General features: G+C 46.9%; 1 protein-coding gene across 2 annotated transcripts in view; it reads right to left on the bottom strand.

The window, feature by feature from the left end:
- Positions 1-18,342, bottom strand: part of LOC140393884 (alpha-1,3-mannosyl-glycoprotein 4-beta-N-acetylglucosaminyltransferase C-like) — a 241,478-nt gene extending 223,136 nt beyond the window's left edge. For both annotated transcript variants that reach the window (XM_072480459.1, XM_072480460.1), the window contains exon 1: positions 17,813-18,342. The gene's annotated coding sequence lies outside the window, so the exon portion shown is untranslated. The remainder of the gene's footprint in view (positions 1-17,812) is intronic.
- Between the last annotated feature and the right edge of the window lie 2,548 nt (positions 18,343-20,890).

Below are 20,890 nucleotides of genomic sequence, written 5' to 3'. Positions count from 1 at the left end.
TATATCCACCTACAACACAAACATATTTGTCCTGAAAAGAAGCCAACTTACCCTTGGTTGTATTGGCTTTATTGGTAATCATGACTCTCCTTTTAGATTTATTCAGGATTGCCTTCTCTTAATTTGCTCTGTGATTTTGCGGAGATGTGCATTAATGAATGCAGCATAATTGTGAGATGATCAAAAGTTACGTGTGAAGATAAAAGACCACAAGAACACCCACACCTCAGCTCAAACATGGCAAGTCGCATGTTCTGGAACCTGAGTGGACTAACTCTTCCCTTGTGTATGGAGGGTGCTAGCTATGAAGAAAGGTTGAGTAGATTAGGATTGTTTTCGTTGGAAAGACGGAGGTTGAGGGGGGACCTGATTGAGGTCTACAAAATTATGAGAGGTATGGACAGGGTGGATAGCAACAAGCTTTTTCCAAGAGTGGGGGTGTCAATTACAAGGGGTCACGATTTCAAGGTGAGAGGGGGAAAGTTTAAGGGAGATGTGCGTGGAAAGTTTTTTACGCAGAGGGTGGTGGGTACCTGGAACGCAGAGGGTGGTGGGTGCCTGGAACGCTTTGCCGCGGAGGTGGTAGAGGCGGGCACAATGGCATCATTTAAGATTCATCTAGACAGATATATGAATGGGTGGGGAACAGAGGGAAGTAGATCCTTGGAAAATAGGTGACAGGTTTAGATAAAAGATCTGGATCGGCGCAGGCTGGGAGGGCCAAAGGGCCTGTTCCTGTGCTGTAATTTTCTTTTTTCTTTGTTGTGCAATCTTGGCATCAAAAGAATGCAGAATACCACATGGCACTAGGCCAAGGTGATACACAAAGCCATCTTCCATTGGGATCCATATTAAATGTTCCAATTATTGTAATGTAGAGGCCAGTTTCTTACGTTATATTCCAGCTGTTCATTTTTAAACCATTTGCCCCGGGTTGCGAGATATGCTGGCAAGGGTGCATTTGTTTCCCTGGGAAAGTGGTGCTTGAACCACTGCAGTCCTTGTTGCGATAGTGCTCAAAACAGTGGTTTCAGGGAGGGAGGTGCAGTTAAGTAGGTGATGGACGAAGTGGATGTTGGAAATAGATGCATTGTTTTGGTTGCCATGGAAGAGGTCCATTTGGAGAACGGGTAGCTTTGATGCAGCAATCTTGGAAACGGCTGATGCTAATGATCATTGTGTGTTTGGATTATATTCCTTTTAAAATAAATGAGTTACTGTTTTAAAAAAAGGAAGAACAAAGATGCAAAAATATGAAAAGCAACTGTTGTGTAGCCAACGTTGATTTCTCGTTTAAAAATCCGAATGGTATAATCAAGAAACACTTTGAAAGAAGCCAAGAGACTAATACATTATTTTGTTGATGAGACTATTTCAGGTAACATGATTTAACATTATAGTGGTCTTCTGTCTAACTTTGCAGTGCACAAAATGCAGTAATAGGCGACTACAGCAATACGGTGGTTGTTACTCTACTAGTAACCCAGAGGCTTCATCAATATTGCAGGGAATGCGAGTTCAAATCCCATACCAGCTTAAGAATCTGACTTCAGCTTTTTTTAAAATTGGAAATGTCACTACGTCTTAGGTTGCCAAACAAACTCAACTCTTTCACAACTGATCTTTTGGGAAAGTAACCGACTGTCTTTACCCAAACTGGCTTATTACACAACCCATTCCTAAATTAACATGGTCGACTGTTAGCTGCTGTCTGCAGTGGCTAAGCAAGCGGCTCAGTTGTATCCAGGTAATTAGGCAATAAATTAGTCTTGCCACATCTTGAGAATGTACTTAGATGTCTAAATGTACAATGTGTTGAGAAGTGTAGCAAATAAGGGGCGCAATTCTCCCATCGGGAGTCTAAGTGCCAATGCCGGAGTGAAAACCGGAGTGTTTCACTCCGGCGTCGGATCCCGCTCCCAGCCCCCTATTCTCCTGCCCCCAGGGGGCTAGGAGTGGAGTTGCGTCATTTACGCGCGCCGGGCCTTGGCGCCGCATAAAAGCGGCGCCGCGTAAATGACGCGGCCGGCGCCGCGTAAATGACGTCACCCACGCATGCGCGGGTTGGTCGGCGCCAACCCGCACATGCACGGTTGCCGTCCTCCCTGAGGCCGCCCCGCAAGAAGATGTCGGATGGATTTTGTGGGCGGCGGAGGAAAGGAGGTCCTCCTTCAGAGAGGCAGGCCCGCCGATCGGTGGGCACCGATCGCGGGCCAGACCCCATTTGAGACCCTCCCCGGTGCAGGAACCCCCCTCCTCCCCCCACAGGCCGCCACCCCGCCCAGTGTTCCCAGGCTGTTCCCGCCGGCAGCGACCAGGTGTGGATGGCTCCGGTGGGAACCCATCGTATTGGGCAAGCCGCTCGGTCCATCAGGGTCGGAGAATCGCCGCTCGCCCGTTGCAAACGGCGAGCGGTGATTCTCCCAGTGGCCAGCCGTGATTTTTGCTGTGCCAGTTTGGGGGGGGGGGGTGGGAGAATCGCGTGCGGTTGTCAGGGCGGCGTGGCAGGACACGCGCGGCGCCCCGGCGATTCTTTCACCCAGCCTGGGGGGGGGGGGGGGGGGGGGGGGGGGTGAATTCCGCCCAAGGTGTTCGGTGTTGAAATTTGGCACCCCAGAAATTAAATCAAGTTCCTGGGGGTAGATCCTCCAATGCTCGACGCTGGTATCGGGATTCCCAATGGAGTGTCGAAGGAAAAAAAGATTTGGTGCCCGTTGCAATGCTCTGACCCTCGCCTGCGGCCTCACCGTGCTACCCGCCCCATGCCATCGGGAGGATGCAAGTTGGTGATTTGCATCCATTTCCATTTGATTAGCGGCTGGAATCCCAAGTATCTACCCCCGCCCCTCATGCACTGCCCCCCACAGCAGGAAATCCTGCGGGTGAGCTTTGGTGCAAGTTTGCCCAAGCATGGCCCCATGATGGGTCAAGGGGCTCAATGCATAACTAAGGTGACCCCAAAGTAAATTGGAAGGCCCCCCTCCGCCCACAAGGTAAATCCTGCTTTCCCTGCTGACAAGTAGGGACACCCTCCCCCTCACCACTGCATACATGCATGAGGGTGACATGACCCCCCTATCAGAGACCCTCCCCATCAAAATCTCCATCAGTGAGCCCCCCCCCAGAATGCATCTCAAGTACCCTGGTTTAATGCTAACACACCGTCTCTGAACACTCTGGCTATGATTGACAGGCCCTCACCACATCAAAAGCAGCCAAGTTCTTTCACTTACTTGCTTTCACAGAAGAAAGCACTTACCTGCTTTTGATGTGGCGAACCCTGATGTGTTGAGAAATTGGATATGGTGAGGAACTGTCAATCATAGCCAGAGTGCTTAGAGACTTTGTGGTTAGCATCAAAGCAGGGTACCCGAGATGCATTCAAGCATGAAGGGAAAGTTAGATCGACAATCCACCAAGCACCTGTCTCTGGAGTAATAAAACTGTCAATCGCTGGCTAATGCAAGGTATTGCTGTGTGAAATTGAATGGAAAATTTGCATTTCAAACGTTGTCAAGGAATTTGAAGCCCTTTGAATTGGTTTGGCTTTGGAGGAAGCTTCTGACACTTGGAACAGTTGCTGCTTTAAACAATTTGTCTGAGGCAGTAGATATTAGGAAAGGGTAAGTGAAAATTCAGTGATGTTTCACTCTACTGCCTGGACTGCTCTTGGGCTTTCAGGCAGGGGTGACTGATAGTGGTCTCTGGGGGTGGGTCTCTGATGAAGGTTCTGATGTGTGGGGGGGGGGGGATGCTCTTTTTGTCAGTGGGGGAGGGGAGCAGGATTTGCATTGTGGGGAGGGGTGGGGGGTGGGGGGGGGGGGGGGGCTGCCACCAGACCTCAGTAATTGGGTCGTCTCTTGAAATGAGACGATACTGGGATTCCGATGGGATCCAGTGAGCTCTCCCCCACACATAAATTGGCATGGTGAAGGAGAGAGATTTGCACCTGGGTGCTGCTCCTCGTGCCAGCGGAGACCAGTCCCAATTCTCTGTTAGCAGGAGTACTTAGTCTCCAGAATGGAGAAACCAGGCCAAGGTGTATACTATATCCACTTCTAAATTCAAGTCTAAAAATAATGGTTTATCAATAATTCTGTTGACAAGAAAGGTTATCTAACAGCAGGATATGAATTATTTCTTTCTTCCAACTCCCTCGTCTTGTCATACTAAATAAAAGCAATCAGCCTAAATAGAAAATCAGAGGAGTACACTTGAACCAAGGGAGTAGAGCAAGAAAGAACAGAGTCCCAGTGTATTCTGTGGCCTGTAGGGATGTGGAATCTTTACTGAAATATCATATCAGGGGTGAGCAGCATTCTGACCCACATCATAGTGAAATGTCAAATCGCTTTCTATTAAGCAGCAGACAAACAGATGCAGCCTTGGAAGATTTATATTTGTCCTCTGACATTTTCTATGTATTTCTTGTGCATTTCTTGGGCAGCACGGTAGCATTGTGGATAGCACAGTTGCTTCACAGCTCCAGGGTCCCAGGTTCAATTCCGGCTTGGGTCACTGTCTGTGCGGAGTCTGCACATCCTCCCCGTGTGTGCGTGGGTTTCCTCCGGGTGCTCCGGTTTCCTCCCACAGTCCAAAGATGTGCAGGTTAGGTGGATTGGCCATCAGAAATTGCCCTTAGTGTCCAAAATTGCCCTTAGTGTTGGGTGGGGTTACTGGGTTATGGGGATAGGGATAGGGTGGAGGTGTTGACCTTGGGTAGGGTGCTCTTTCCAAGAGCCGGTGCAGACTCGATGGGCCGAATGGCCTCCTTCTGCACTGTAAATTCTATGTAAATTCTATGTAATGTTAAAAAAAGACAGGTTGGAGAGCTCATTATCAATGTTAATGAATGCATAATAAGGATGCTTATGCAGATGCATATTATTTGCACTACCACATAGGGTGCAGGAACTGATTAGCAGTTTCCCACTGAAACAGTCAGAAGTTAAAAGAAAATTAAATATTTGTTAGGCAGCAATACAAAATTCAGAAGTACACACCATTTGCCAAATGTGGTAAGAATGTGAGATAACGAAGATTAGTAAAAATCTCATTTGTGTACAAAGACCATGAAATGTTTCGTGTGGTTACTTATTTCCCTTAGGATATTAATTGGGTCGGCAGGAGTCCACTGCAATAGAAGTTTGCCATGTCATATCAGAAGGTGGTATTTGATAGGCTGAATGGGCTGTCACATTAAATTCCAAAAAACGTACAGCACAGCAACAGGCTCTTTGTGCCAACTGGTCTGCCTCCTCCACACATTCCTCCTACTCTACTCCTCTAACTCTCATCAGTGTATCCTTTCTCCCTCATATATGCTTTTTCCTTAAAAATAAATAAAAATAAGAGGGAATTTATGTGTGGAGTCAGAGGAAATGGGTGAGATTCTTAATGAGTACTTTGCATCGGTATTCACCAAGGAGAGGGACATGACGGATGTTGAGGCTAGGGATGGATGTTTAAATACTCTAGGTCAAGTCTGCATAAGGAAGGGGGAAGTTTTGGGTATTCTAAAAGGCATTAAGGTGGACAAGTCCCCAGGTCTGGATGGGATCTATCCCAGGTTACTGAGGGAAGCGAGGGACGAAATAGCTGAGCCTTAACAGATATCTTTGCAGCATCCTTGAGCATGGGTGAGGTCCCGGAGGACTGGAGAATTGCTAATGTTGTCCCTTTGTTTAAGAAGGGTAGCAGGGATAATCCAGGGAATTAAAGACCTGTGAGTTTGACGTCAGTGGTAGGCAAACTGTTGGAGAAGATACTGAGGGATAGGATCTATTCACATTTGGAAGAAAATAGACTTATCAGTGATAGGCAGCATGGTTTTGTGCAGGGAAGGTCATGTCTTACAAACCTAATAGAATTCTTTGAGGAAGTGACAAAGTTAATTGATGAGGGAAGGGCTGTAGATGTCATATACATGGACTTCAGTAAGGCGTTTGATAAAGTTTCCCATGGCAGGTTGATGGAAAAAGTGAAGTCGTATGGGGTTCAGGGTGTACTAGCTAGATGGATAAAGAACTGGCTGGGCAACAGGAGACAGAGAGTAGTGGTGGAAGGGAATGTCTCAAAATGGAGAAAGGTGACTAGTGGTGTTCCACAGGGATCCGTGCTCGGACCACTGTTGTTTGTGATATACATAAACGATCTGGACGAAGGTATAAGTGGTCTGATTAGCAAGTTTGCAGATGATACTAAGATTGGTGGAGTTGCAGATAGTGAGGAGGACTGTCAGTGAATACAGCAAAATATAGATAGATTGGAGTGTTGGGCAGAGAAATGGCAGACGGAGTTCAATCCAGGCAAATGCGAGGTGATGCATTTTGGAAGATCTAATTCAAGAGCGGACTATATGGTCAATGGAAGAGTCCTGGGGAAATTTGATGTACAGAGAGATCTGGGAGTTCAGGTCCATTGTACCCTGAAGGTGGCAACGCAGGTCGATAGAGCGGTCAAGAAGGCATACAGCCTGCTTGCCTTCATCGGACGGGGTATTGAGTACAAGAGTCGGCAGGTCATGTTACAGTTGTATAGGACTTTGGCTAGGCCACATTTGGAAGACTGCGTGCAGTTCTGGTCGCCACATTACCAGAAGGCTGTGGATGCTTTAGAGAAGGTGCAGAGGAGGTTCACCAGGATGTTGCCTGGTATGGAGGGTGCTAGCTATGAAGAAAGGTTGAGTAGATTAGAATTGTTTTTGTTGGAAAGACGGAGGTTGAGGGGGGACCTGATTGAGGTCTACAAAATTATGAGAGGTATGGACAGGGTGGATAGCAACAAGCTTTTTCCAAGAGTGGGGGTGTCAATTACAAGGGGTCACGATTTCAAGGTGAGAGGGGGAAAGTTTAAGGGAGATGTGCGTGGAAAGTTTTTTACACAGAGGGTGGTGGGTGCCTGGAACGCTTTGCCAGCGGAGGTGGTAGAGGCGGGCACAATGGCATCATTTAAGATGCATCTAGACAGATATATGAACGGGCGGGGAACAGAGGGAAATAGATCCTTGGAAAATAGGTGACAGGTTTAGATAAAGGATCTGGATCGGCGCAGGCTGGGAGGGCCGAAGGGCCTGTTCCTGTGTTGTAATTTTCTTTGTTTGTTCTTTGTTCTTAAATGTACCAATTCTACTTGTTTCAATCACTGAAAGTTGCAGCATGTTCCACATTCTAACCGCGCTCTGCGGAAAGGAGTATGTATTTGCGTACATGATAACCTGCAAAACTAGCAAAAGTTGCCAATGGGTTCAAACCAGCCGACAACTCAAAACAGCCCTGAATGTGGACGTATGATATGTAATTATACTGCAAGTGCAGTGCAACACAGCCATGTCATGACTTCAACTGCAAGTACATTCAACATTCCATCGATTGCAAGGCTGTGTCAAGAACTGGGGAGATAATCCTTTGTTTCTGGTGTAGAGATTGCTGGGTATTATGGTAATATTCTGGTACTCTGTTGCCAAATCTGATAAATGGTTGTAAAATTGTATCAGTGTCACAGGATTTGGAGGGATTCCTCTCCTTTCCCTACCCATTGACAAGAGGCATTTTTGTCATTCTACCACTAACTCCTCCTTATGCGTCCCCCTCGGTGTACTCGGGAATTCTTCACTCACCTATCTGAGGCGCACAGACACACTCTTTTCTGATTCTTGCCCCATTTTTAATATCTCTTCTTTCCAATCAGATTGGTGCTGTTCAGGCTCCAAGACACCCTGGCACTACTCTATCCTAGAGTTACCCTTCAAAGCTGCTTCCAGCTTTTCCCTAATGCTGTTTTACTGAGTCGATCAAATATTGTTGTTCACTCTGGCTGAACCCTGAATCTGCAGAGTCCAATGTTTTGGGGTATAGCAGCATCAAATGTTTACAATGGAGGATTAGAGGGCGCATCAACGCTGATTAGAGTCCAAAAAAACAGACAGCTGTACACGGGTGAAACCTGGTCCACAGCCTTGTATGTTACACATCGTGGGCCAAAGGGCCTGTTCTGTGCTGTGCTGTATTTTTCTATGTTCATTGGTCTATGTTTTCCTTATTGCATGAAAATTATCCTGGCTCATTTGCATGTGACGTGAAATGAAAATCGCTTATTGTCACAAGTAGGCTTCAAATGAAGTTACTGTGAAAAGCCCCTAGTTGCCACATTCCGGCGCCTGTTCGGGGAGACTGGTACGGGAATTGAACCGTGCTGCTGGCCTGCCTTGGTCTGCTTTCAAAGCCAGCGATTTAGCCCTGTTCTAAACCAGCCCCTCCTGTGCTAAACCTGGCTCGCTTCCCCCAACAGGAACGCAAATCGCACGCTATTCGTTCCTGGTGAAACAAATATAACCAGATAAAGTTTTTAAAAAGAATCATGACTCCAACTTTTATATACAGCATTATAATTACGAATGATGAGGTTATCTATCATGTCATCCTTAACAAGCTTGACTCGAAAGCAGAAGGTTTCTCAATAATGATTAATAATAATCTTTGTTGTCACAAGTAGGCTTACATTAACACTGCAATGACGTTACTGTGAAAAGCCCCGAGACACCACATCCAGAATTCAGAATGTCCAAATTACCTAATAAGCATGTATTTCGGGACTTGTGGGAGGAAACCGGAGCAGCCGGAGAAAACCCACGAAGACACAGGGAGAACGTGCAGACTCCGCACAGACAGTGACCCAAGCTGGGAATTGAACCTGGGACCCTGGAGCTGTGAAGCAACAGTGCTAATCACTGTCCTACCATGCTGCTCACATCTAAATATCTGCCTTTGTACAGTATTCAGAATTGAATCAATTGCTCTTATTTTTCTTTCCGTAACTAGATTTAAACTCCTGACGATGGATCTGGATTTGCTCAGTTTGGTCCATTAAAAATTATTATGCCAGGTGAGCACCTGTATTAAACAAAACATATGCTTATATAATTGACATGAAGGAGTGCAATCAAGGTTCTTCACATTAATCCCTGGGTTGGCGGGATTGTTTTACGAGGAGAGATTGAGGAGACTGGGTCTGTCATCCATAGAGTTTCAAAGAATGAGGGCTGACCTCAATTGGAACTTACAAAATTCTTACATTTACCCTGTCATGACCTGTAAGTCAGGGGCAGGATTCTCCATTTGGAAGCAATTTGCCTTCCTGTTGGAGGTACTATTTGGAAAGCAAATCAGGAGAGGCAAATAAGCCAGCACTCTACTGGCACGAATTCAGAGCAAATCCCGGCCCAGCAAGCGCCCTAACTGTTGGGGCCGCAGTTAGCTGTTTTTAAGCACTCCACTTGCCTCATCTCACTGCAGCCAGAAAGATAGCTCAGAAGACCTGTCCCCCAAGATCGGGAGTGCAAGGTGGACCCACAGCTCAATGCCAGTGAGGAGCGGAGGGACACTCTCCTCCCCAGGCTGGGATGCAGATTCGAGCCTGCTCTCCTGAACAGAGCCTGGGAGGTGGTGACATAGGCCGTCAGCACTGCCAGCCTCACCCGGAGAAGACAACTGGTGAGCCAGAGGGGTGGGGGGGGTCACTGGTGAGGCCATTGTCTTGAGAGGGGCAGAGAACCAGGTAGGGCTCCAAAGGCCGCAGTGCAGATGTCCTCTGGCTGGGGTGAGCTCTGCTGATCCCGTTTCATCTGCAGTGGGGCAGCACTTCTGATGAGTGTACTGAGGAGTGCCAACACCTGGTGGGCTCCGATTGAGCATGGCCAAACTCATTCCCTTTATGGAACATCTGGGGTACGAGTGTATCCAGAGGGGTGGGCTGGGTAGGCTCCTAGATGACCAGAGGACAAAGGCAGCAGTCAGCAGAGTAAACAGCCAGGGGCATCAAAGGGGTGCATTTAAAACATGAACTGGAGCAATAGCGGCCTGAACCAGACCACCGCCCCCCCCCCCCCGCCGATCCCGAGTAAGGCATCTGGACATCCATGGACTTGGGAGTTGCTCCCCATTGCTGCCCCCAACCCAGGCAGCCACCCCGCGCACCCCCCCCCCCCCCCCCCAAGCAAGCCCAACAATGAGGGTTTTTAGTATTTTTTTAAAAAGTCTTCAGCCGCCCCCTCAACAGCCATGACACCCAGGACTCAAGTGACAATGCTTGCACTAATTCGCACCCGTGGAACCTCCGTCTAAGAGGGGTAGAGCATTGCATACTGCGTCCACGCCGCTAATGATATTGAAATCCATGCAAATTACGGATTTGCATGGATCTGCCAGCACGTGATGCAAACCATCACCACCAGCGAGGGGCTGGAACATTTCATCGGAATCAGCGCCGAGCACAGCCCACAATTCTCTGCTCGATCATGATTCATGGGCGAAATTCTCCTACCCGCCCCGCCACATTTCTGCTCCGACCGGCCGGCGGGAGTCTCCGTAACACCGGCCGGTCAATGGGGTTTCCCATTGTGGGGCAGCCCCACGCCGTCGGGAAACCCCCGGGCGCCAGCAAAACGGAGACTCCCGCCGGCGGAGAATGACGCCCCATGTTTCCAATGTCGTGAAGCGGAGAATTCAGCCCAAGCTGTTTCCCCTGACTGGGTGAGTCTAAAAACAGGGAATATAATCTCAGGCCATTTTCTAGATTGAGATATGGAGGAATTTCTTCACTCGAGTGTGGTGAATCTTTGGAATTCTCTACTCCAATCATTGAGCATGTTCAAGTCAGAAAATCGATAGTTACCTGGATACTGATGACATCAAGGGATGTGGAGAGAGTGTGGGAAAATGGCATTGAGGTAGATGATCAGCCATTGTGCAGGCTCAATGTGCCAAATGACCTACTTCCTTCCTAACTCTTCAACTGCAGTCGGGGCTTAACGCCACCTACCATACGCCCTAAAAAGTGTATCCTTTCCATTGATGTCAACCGTTTTGTGCACCTGTCCAAGTTAAACATTCTGCGTCTGGTAACTGAACAACTTAGGTTGACGAATGACCTCTTGGGCAATTGGATAGGGAAGATCTGGTGTGTGGACCATTCCATCACAGCAATCAATGAATCCGGAAGTACAAAGCTCGGATCGAGAGTCTTTAACATTCACATCAACAACTGGCTATTTCATGAAACACTGCACATCAAACAAGATCTAAAAACAAAAGTCAATTGAGCTGGCCATTGACATCGCACGATTGCCGGTCTGTTCAATTTACTACTCAAGTACTCATTGCTTTCTGGCAAAAACATTTCACTGTGATTAATTATACTGCTGCCATTACTGACTAAGCACCCAGTCAGTGGCCAAACAGTTGGACTGGAGTAGAGGTGCGTATCCACTCCAGGAGCTAGTTGTGAAAAGCTCACTGTCAAATCCAGGAGGGTGCACATGCTCTTTTCAGAAACCTAGAGTGCTTTGCCCTCCAATTGATCTCTTCTGTGCAAACTCACAGCACTTTGTCATTTTATAAAATCATCGTTCTGTACAAATTCCACCCGTGGACTGACCATTATAAAACGTAAATGAGTTTGCTCAGTTTTAGCCTGATCCACGATTAGTGGAAGCAGCGGAATTCTGTAATCGCAACGCACAGCAGCAGTTTAAGAGATTATTTGATGCTATGTTTTAGCAACACACAGACACAACATATCGGACAGGGATACCAAGAGATTATACATGATAGACTGCAATGTATTTAAAATTGGATTTCCAACAAAGAGCAACATCTGTGCCTTTCATTAGAATTTGTTGCATTCAACCTGTGCACCTCAGGGGCCCCTCATGTGCTTTAGTCACACTCTTAATAGCGCTACAAATACAGTTTTTAATGCTCTCAGCCTCATCTTAGCAAGCTCTGTACTTGGATGAACCAGACCATTTTCAATTTGTGGCTTCGCTGTGGCCTTTTTCTTTAGACCAGCTACAGCTCACCAACCCCTCCGTTGGGAAGGCCTGTTCAAAACACCAACAGTAAATTTTAATCTCGCCCACAAACAATAAGCTAAACACCGAAGGCAAAATAATTCACAGACGGCTTGAATAATTGAATGCACTTTAATCAACTCTCAAAATGAATATTGCGTCTGTAATTATTAAAATCATCCATTTTGAGTTCTCATGATAGTCTCACAGTGAGAAAGGTATTCTGCTTTATAACAAGTGTGACCAAAGGCATGCTACGGTAAATAACGTGACATTTACAGAAAATGTACGTTTTATTCAAGTCTTTTAGTGAAATATAAACAGGTGCAATTAAGTTTCAGAGTCAGAACAAAATTAAACTGAAGGCATTGAGTGGCAAGGCCTATTAATATTGGTCATTTATCTACTTGACTCAAATCAAGAATGTGATGGAATATTCATTGGATATTGGCTAGGTGTAGCTCCAACAACATTCAAGAAGCTCAACACATTCCAGGATAAAGCAATTTGTTTGATTGGTACTTTTGCCACCACCCCCCGTAGCATGAGTACACTCTGATTGCAGCATGTACTATTTACAGGATCTACTGTAGCAACTCACCAAGGTTATTTCAACAGCACCGCCTCCCTGGATCACTAAGAAGCAGATATGTCACAGGAACATCATCATCTTCAAGCTCCTCTCTCAGTCAAACACCAACCCGATTGTTATTTTGCCATTCCCTAATTGTGCTGAGGATCGGTCTTGTGACACATTGTGTAGCGACCCTTCCCCCGAGCTGGAAGCTTTGGGTTCAAGTCCTAGTCCAGGACTTAATGGCCAAGGTAATGTGGTTGAGTATCAACTTGAAAATCTTTCCAACACATGCCAATGGCAGGTGGTGAGTGAGGGGGATTTCTGGTTAGCCACATGGAGGGGATGGTTGGTTTGAGCAGATTAGATTGGTGCCATTGGAACAGGGTTTGATTCTTGTTTTGGCTGGGTGGATTTGTGGCTTGCCTCCTTGCCCTGCCCCTGGTAAAGGTACGGTGCTGGGGGTTGGATTGCCATCGGGCAGAGAACTCAAGAAGAAGAACTGTGATTGAAGGTGGTGCTGGGCCTTCTCCTTTAACTGTTACAATAGTGTTGGGTAAGCAGCACCAGAACTTTGACCTAATGGATCAGGGAACTGCGTAACATCTCCAAAACAATTATGTTATAGGTGTGTGATGTTGTAGTGTTGCGATCCATCTGCAGTCTGTATCCTTCCAAGTGATGGAGATCGCAGGTTTGGGAGGTGCTGCCAAAGAAGCCTCGTCAAGTTGTTGTATTGCATAAAGACATGTGGTCGAGGGAATGGCGGTTTAGGGTAGTGGATGAGGTGTCAAATACGTGAGATGCTTGGCTTTGGACAGCTTCAAGCTTCTTTAGTATTGCATTCAGCTCCGCCCATACAGGAAAATGTGAGTATTCCATCACACACCTGACTTGATTCAGGAGGCAAAGATGCACCATAGGAAACCCAGCCTCTGAGACACCAGGCATGTGGGCTTGTGGGTTGTGAGACATGTGGGTTGCTTCTGTGTTTCTGGTCAATGGTGATTCCCAATATATGTTGATTTGGTACTCAGGTGATGATAATGTATTACTTGGAGGTGGCTAAAGGCTCTCTTGTTGGATATGGACATTGCTTGGTGCTTATGTGGCATGAATGACACTTGCCACTTATCAGCTCAAGCCTGGATGTTGTTCAAATCTTTCTGCATGCAATGCTAAAACTTCACTATGTGAGTAATTGTGAATTCAGTCATATCTACAGAATCTCCTACAATGACTTGCATAGAATTTACAGTTCAGAAGGAGGCCATTCGGCCCATCGAGTCTGCACAGGCCCTTGGAAAGAGCACCCCACCCAAGCCCACACCTCCACCCCATCCCCATAACCTCACCTAACCATTTTGGAAATTAAGGCCAATTAGAAATGGCCAATCCACCTAACCTGCACACCTTTGGACTGCAGGAGGAAACCGAAGCACCCGGAGGAAACCCACACCGACACGGGTAGAACGTGCAGACTCCGCAGTCACCCAAGCCGGGAATCGAACCTGGGACTCTGGCGCTGTGGAGCAACAGTGCTAACCACTGTGCTACCGTGCCATCCCTTAAGACTTGGCACCTGGATATAGGTGTAGACCTATCTTCCCAAACCTTTGGAGTTGCTCAAGGATCTTTTCCTGCCACTTTTCCATTTACATCCTGCCCTTTAGCCGCATCATCCTAAGATAAAATATCGCTACACTAATGTTACCCATCTCTATGTTACCACCAATTCTTCACTGTTTCTATGTTGTCATGTTACCTTGCCATTACTGGACACCGAATGAACCAATTATACACAGAAAGACCAAAGCCTGTGTCTCCTCACATCAAGCACTGGTTTCAATCCCCTGCCTTGTTGTATTATTGCTTGCCTCTGTCTACACCACAGCTCATTGGCTGAAGAAATCTTAAATCCAGCTTTTGTCACTTCTAGGCTCGAGTATCTCAATGCTCTCCTGACTGGCCACCCATCTTCCAAATTCTGAAGCTCTGCCGCCGGGTCCTAACTCGCATCAAATCCTGTTCGCCCTTTACCCCTGTGCTCACTGACCCACATTGACCAACACCCTGATTTTAAAACTCTCATTCAAGTTTTCAAACACTCCATGGCCTCATCTTCTTCATCTTTGTAACTTCCTGCAGCCGTACAAACTTCACCAATTCTGGCCTCTTTCACATCCCTGATTATTTATTGCTAGTGGCGGTGGCTGTATCTCCAGCTGCCAAAGTCCTTCAGGTTTCTTCTGGAAACCTCTGGACCTATCCCTCCTCCTTTAAATCTTTATGGGGAGGCACTGGCATAGTGGTATTGTTGCTGGATTAGTGATCCACAGACCCAGAGTCATGCTCTGGGGAAGCGGGTTTGAATAAAAAATGTCTGGAATTAAAAGTCTAATGATGACTATAAAACCATTGTCGATCGTTGTTAAAAGAAAAAACACATCTAGTTTACTAATGTCCTTTATGGAAAGAAATCTGACTTCCTTACCTGGTCTTGCCTACATGGGACTCCAGATCCACAGCAATGTGGTTGATTGACTCGGAGATAAAGGGATGAGCAACAAATGCTGGCCCAGCCAGCGATGGGGGCAGCACAAGTGGATAGCACAGTTGCTTCACAGCTCCAGGGTCCCAGGTTCAATTCCCGGCTGGATCACTGTCTGTGCGGAGTCTGCACATTCTCCCTGTGTCTCCGTGGGTTTCCTACGCGTACTCCGGTTTCCTCCCACAGTCCAAAGATGTGCGGGTTAGGTGGATTGGCCGTGCTAAATTCCCTTAGTGTCCACAAAATGTTAAGTGGGGGTACTGGGATAGGGTAGATACACGGGCTTCAGTAGGGTGTCCTTTGTAAGGGCCGGTGCAGTCTCGATGGGCCGAATGGCCTCCTGCTGCACTGTAAATTCTATGATGCCCACATCCCATGAATGAATTTAAAAAAAACCTACTGATCTTAATGTCTCCTTCTTATGCTATTTAAATGCACATTATTGCTATTGATACAATAGTTCTTATTGATTTATGGTTTACAGATCAATATATAAATAAAGGCCCTTTCCAACCACAATGGATTGCTCTAAACTGGTCGCATTATATTTGTTTCTGGTGCTTGCTGGTTCCCAGGTTTTGCTTTGGACCGCACTCTGGTTAATACAGTCACCCCACCACCCCCACCATTAAGAACTATTATGTGCACTTTGACACAATTCACAGCTGTAATGAATTAACTGCTTTCCTAAATGAGATCCATATTACAATCTAGCACAATCACACCGAAAACAAAGACAGACAATTGGCCAAGCAGTAACCATAACTTCTTTAATAATTAGTCAAAACACTAGAACGAGGGGAAAAAAATTGTCAGCCTTTCTTAAAGGCAAATATTAGAATACTTCCCACACAAATACTATCCGAGTTATTATTACATCCCTGAATATAGCAAATTGCTCAAGTCGATGTACTTACACAGCATTGGATGGCACACAGTTCTGACCGTCAACTAGGCTTTTAGACTGTGTTACAGCGAATCGAATTCAACCAGAGTCCGGCACAGCAGTTTACAATAACACTGCCCTCAGCAAGTCAGTACAGCCCTGTGTTACTACAATACCTGCTACAAGACATTTCCAAACTGCAAAAGTGATCCCTTCAGGTGTACTGAACTTTTCACTGTAAAGAAATTAATTAAATGTTACAATCCTACCTGGAGAAAAAAGAATAATTCGTACAGAAAAATATTCTGTCTCTTCGGACCGGAGGAAAAAAACCCAATTAATTTTCATACCCAATTTGTTTTTAGTTGTAATAATTACAGTAAATATTCTAACTATGGGTATCTTTACCCTTTCAAGAATTGAAATTAAAGTCTGTGCATTGCACAAGGCGAGTTTGATACACGGGTGTCATTTCTACTGTGCTATAAATAATATATTTCGATTCAGTGATGACTCGGTTGGAAAAAGATTTTTAAAAACGTGGCTGAACTATACAAGTCAGAAAGTCTGAGGTTCTGTGCTGATCAGAACTGGGATGCCAACAAGAGGCACTACATTGGATCAAAGGGCAAGACTCAGCGAAAATTCTTGCTGCAGCGGGGTCAAAGCTGGTAGTTTGGGCAAAATTGGTGCAGGTTCCCTTATCCCCCACTGCTGGCATCAACTAGCTGAACACTTTATTTTTAAATGGGCACTTAGTTGTGGTAGACCCTATTGGAATCCTGCTCCAGCTGGCGTCCAGTGTCTTTGGGAGGAGGAGACTGACCAGAGGGGGAAAAAATGCTTTCAAGCAAATTAAGGATTCTGCTAAACCTTACCTCAACAGAATTTCAATTAAAAATAATCTGAAATGGACAAGTTCTGCTTTGCAGAGAGCTTCGGGATGTCTCCGCAAGTCTTCAACCTTCGAAGACTGAAACACATTTATTAAAAAGCTGTTTACGTATCCCAAATGACTCATTTTATTTTTCAAAAATCATGGTGAAAAGTAGATGACTGCATGGTTTTCAATCCTGTCAGTGACAAGATCTGTTTCAGAGGCAGGGATACAATACCATAAATCAATTAGTTTACTTAATAGAGCAACTGGATTCCCTTCAAGCTACTTTCATCACAGGAAACTTCAATATGTTTCCACGAACAAAAAATGGTTTTTTTGGTAAAAGATGCCTGAAGATGGCTACCATCATTTTATTCTTGTCTTTTTGCAACTAACTGAATCTAGTGACCCACTCGATGTCTGCTTATCCGTAAGACGAGTCATTTACATTTCAGCCACTTTCTAACTCGATACAACGATGTGATAACTTTCAATCATATTGCAATCCTCAAGGGACAACCCCCTTTCCCACAGACATAGCTTTTAACCTTAAAACCCGCAGCAGCATGCCTGCACCAAACAACATTAGCTACAGTTTATTATCTTGGTAATGTGTTTCTATGGGGCTATGTGCCTTCTCCCTCCTCTCAAAAACTGAACGAGCACTAAATTTATCCTTTCAATTATTGAGTTTTTCCATAAATGCAACCAGTTCGAGTCCTTGGATGTTTATCCTTTAATTGCAGAGGTAGAAACTTAAGTTGCAAACCAGGCAAGTTCTCGTGTTTCCTATTCAGCCAGGCGCGGGAGCTGCACTTTTACTGGGTTCAGCTTTACCGGAATCTGTCCCAGTTCACAACAGGCTGCGTTTTATCGTTTACCTCTTTACAATCCTCAGATACCACAATCTGCGACCAGAGCCAAAAAAAACACAAGCTGGGAAACATCTGGCTTTTGGCATGTGCGGGCAGATGTTATCAGAGAAAACCTACTGTGCATGGGGAGGGGGGAAACAAGTTAAAGCGAGGATTTCAGCTCCCGAAACAGTTAGATTTGGTTGAAAATAATCTTACCTTTGCTGTGCACATTTCCAATCTCTCCCCTTGCGCCTTTCACACGAGGTTCGTACATCCTAGTGCAGAGATTGAAGTGCTGTTGCAGAACATAACAGTCTGATATTTTTGTGTGTGTGTGAGAGAGAGAGAAGGAGGTTGTGTCCTTACACATGCCAAGTCACGTTAACGTCGAAAAGCAGGGTAAGTCACAGATCCTCGCAGCAATAGCAGCCCTGGAAAGCAATCGCTGTTAACTGCTCGCCAGCCTGAGAGAGAGAGAGTCCACAGAGGAATCTTCACCATCTGTATCTGTTTGGAGCGCGGGTTACCTGCCTTTTCCCGGGGCCTTTCACTGTCTCATGTAAATTAGCAAAATACTGAGCAGCTTGTTAGCGGTGCCCATCTGTTAATTTTGCCGTTTGTCTGCTGATCTGTTTAGCCACAAACGCAGCCGGATCAGCTCAACCAAGACGTGCATTGCAATTCTTCAGCCTAGGGGATTATCTGGTATGGGGAGGGATTGCTGTATAGAGATATGGTAATAAACATCCACATTGCTTTAGCTCCGGCGATACTCTCCAAAACACGCACTTCAGAATCCTGGGTTTTGTTAACAACTGGTAATTCTGATGTTCTGCAGAGCCTCCTCCTCACACTGGAACTAACCATTAATCAAATCTCCCACGATGATGTGGCTCATAGTTTTTTTTAATAAACATTTTATAGAGGTAATTTTTGGTATTATAACAACAACACAATAAACAATGTACATGAAACTCTAAACATAGTGCAAAAGCCCCTCCCTTACAGGTGCCACCTTTATTAGCCCCCTACTTTGAGCTAAACCCCCCCCCTCCCCACTTCTGCTGACGATTAATTTTCCGCGAAGAAGTCGACGAACGGTTGCCACCTTCGGGCGAACCCTAACAGTGACCCTCTCAAGGCGAACTTGATTTTCTCCAAACAGAGAAAGCTAGCCATGTCCGATAGCCAGGTCTCCAACTTCGGGGGCTTTGAGTCCCTCCAAGCTAATAGTATCCGTCTCCGGGCTACCAGGGAAGCAAAGGCCAGAACGTTGCCTCTTTCTACTCCTGGATCCCAGGGTCTTCCGACACCCCGAAAATCACCACCTCTGGACTCAGCGCCACCCTTGTTTTTAACACCGTGGACATGACGTCTGCAAATCCCTGCCAAAATCCCCTAAGCTTTGGACATGTCCAAAACATGTGGACATGGTTCACCAGTCCTCCTGCACACCTTGCGCACCTGTCCTCCACCCCTAAGAATCTGCTCATCCGGGCCACTGTCATGTGAGCCCGGTGAACGACCTTAAATTGTATCAGGCTGAGCCTGGCACATGTTGCGGACACGTTGACTCTACTCAACGCGTCCGCCCCTAGACCATCCTCTATCCCTCCTCCCAGCTCCTCCTCCCACTTGCGCTTCTGCTCCTCGGTCTGCGTCGCCTCTGATCCTATAAGTCCCTTGTAAATGTCCGAGACGCTCCCTTCTCCTTCCCACCCTCTGGAAACTATCCTGTCCTGAATCACCCTTAGCGGTAGGAGCGGGAAGGTTTTAAAAAATATATATATTTATTAAGAATTTTAACACAGTTTTTCACCCTGACAAACAAACGCCCCCCCCCCCCGTAACAAAAAGAAAGAAAGCGCACATAGCAAGACATGAACATGGTAAATCGATATGATACAGAGCTTTGTACATTGGATTCCCCCGTACATGTCAGTTTTCCAGATCCTTCATGTATTTTCTTGCTCAAATACCCCCCAAACAAGCCCCCCTTCCCCTTCCCTCCCTCCTCCCCCCCGCCCCACGCAAGACATCCCCCCCTCCCTCCCCTCCCCCCCTGGGTTGCTGCTGCTGCTGACCGACCTTCATCTAACGTTCTGCGAGATAGTCTAGGAACGGTTGCCACCGCCTGTAGAACCCCTGCGCAGACCCTCTCAAGGCAAACTTTATCCGCTCCAATTTGATAAACCCTGCCATATCATTTATCCAGGCCTCCACGCTGGGGGCTTTGCCTCTTTCCACATTAGCAAGATCCTTCGCCGGGCTACTAGGGACGCAAAGGCTAGAATGCCGGCCTCTTTCACCTCCTGCACTCCCGGCTCGTCCACTACTCCAAATAGTGCTAGCCCCCAGCTTGGCTTGACCCGGACTTTCACCACCTTAGATACTGTTCCCGCCACTCCCCTCCAGAACCCCTCCAGTGCCGGGCATGACCAAAACATATGGGCATGGTTCGCCGGGCTCCCTGAGCACCTCCCGCATCTGTCCTCTACCCCAAAAAACCTACTCAACCTCGCCCCCGTCATGTGCGCTCTGTGAACCACCTTAAATTGTATCAGGCTAAGCCTGGCACACGAAGAAGAGAAATTAACCCTACCCAGGGCATCAGCCCACAGACCTTCCTCGATCTCCTCCCCCAGCTCCTCCTCCTATTTACCCTTCAACTCTTCTACTAGCGCTTCCCCCTCTTCTTTCATCTCTTGGTGTATTGCCGACACCTTGCCCTCTCCGACCCATACGCCCGAGATCACCCTGTCTTGAATCTCCTGTGCCGGGAGCAACGGGAATTCCCTCACCTGTCGCCTCACAAACGCCCTCACCTGCATGTATCTGAAAGCATTTCCCGGGAGTAGCCCAAACTTCTCCTCCAGTGCCCCTAGGCTCGCAAACGTCCCGTCAATGAACAAGTCCCCCATTCTTCTAATCCCTGCTCGATGCCAGCTCTGAAACCCCCCGTCCATCCTCCCTGGGACAAACCGATGGTTACCCCTGATTGGGGACCACACCGAGGCTCCCATTGCACCCTTGTGCCGTCTCCACTGGCCCCAAATCTTTAGCGTTGCCGCCACCACCGGACTCGTGGTGTACCTTGTCGGCGAGAGCGGCAGCGGTGCTGTCACCAGCGCCCCCAGGCTCGTTTCCTTGCAGGACGCCATCTCCAACCTCTTCCATGCCGCCCCTTCTCCCTCCATCACCCACTTACGGATCATCGCCACATTTGCTGCCCAGTAGTAGCCACCCAGATTCAGCAACGCCAACCCTCCTCTGTCCCTACTGCACTCCAGAAAC

This window comes from Scyliorhinus torazame, chromosome 17, assembly GCF_047496885.1.
Source record: "Scyliorhinus torazame isolate Kashiwa2021f chromosome 17, sScyTor2.1, whole genome shotgun sequence".
Lineage (NCBI taxonomy): Eukaryota > Metazoa > Chordata > Chondrichthyes > Carcharhiniformes > Scyliorhinidae > Scyliorhinus > Scyliorhinus torazame.
The sequence above is the reverse complement of the archived record's forward strand: the minus strand, read 5'-3'. Positions and strand labels throughout refer to the sequence as shown.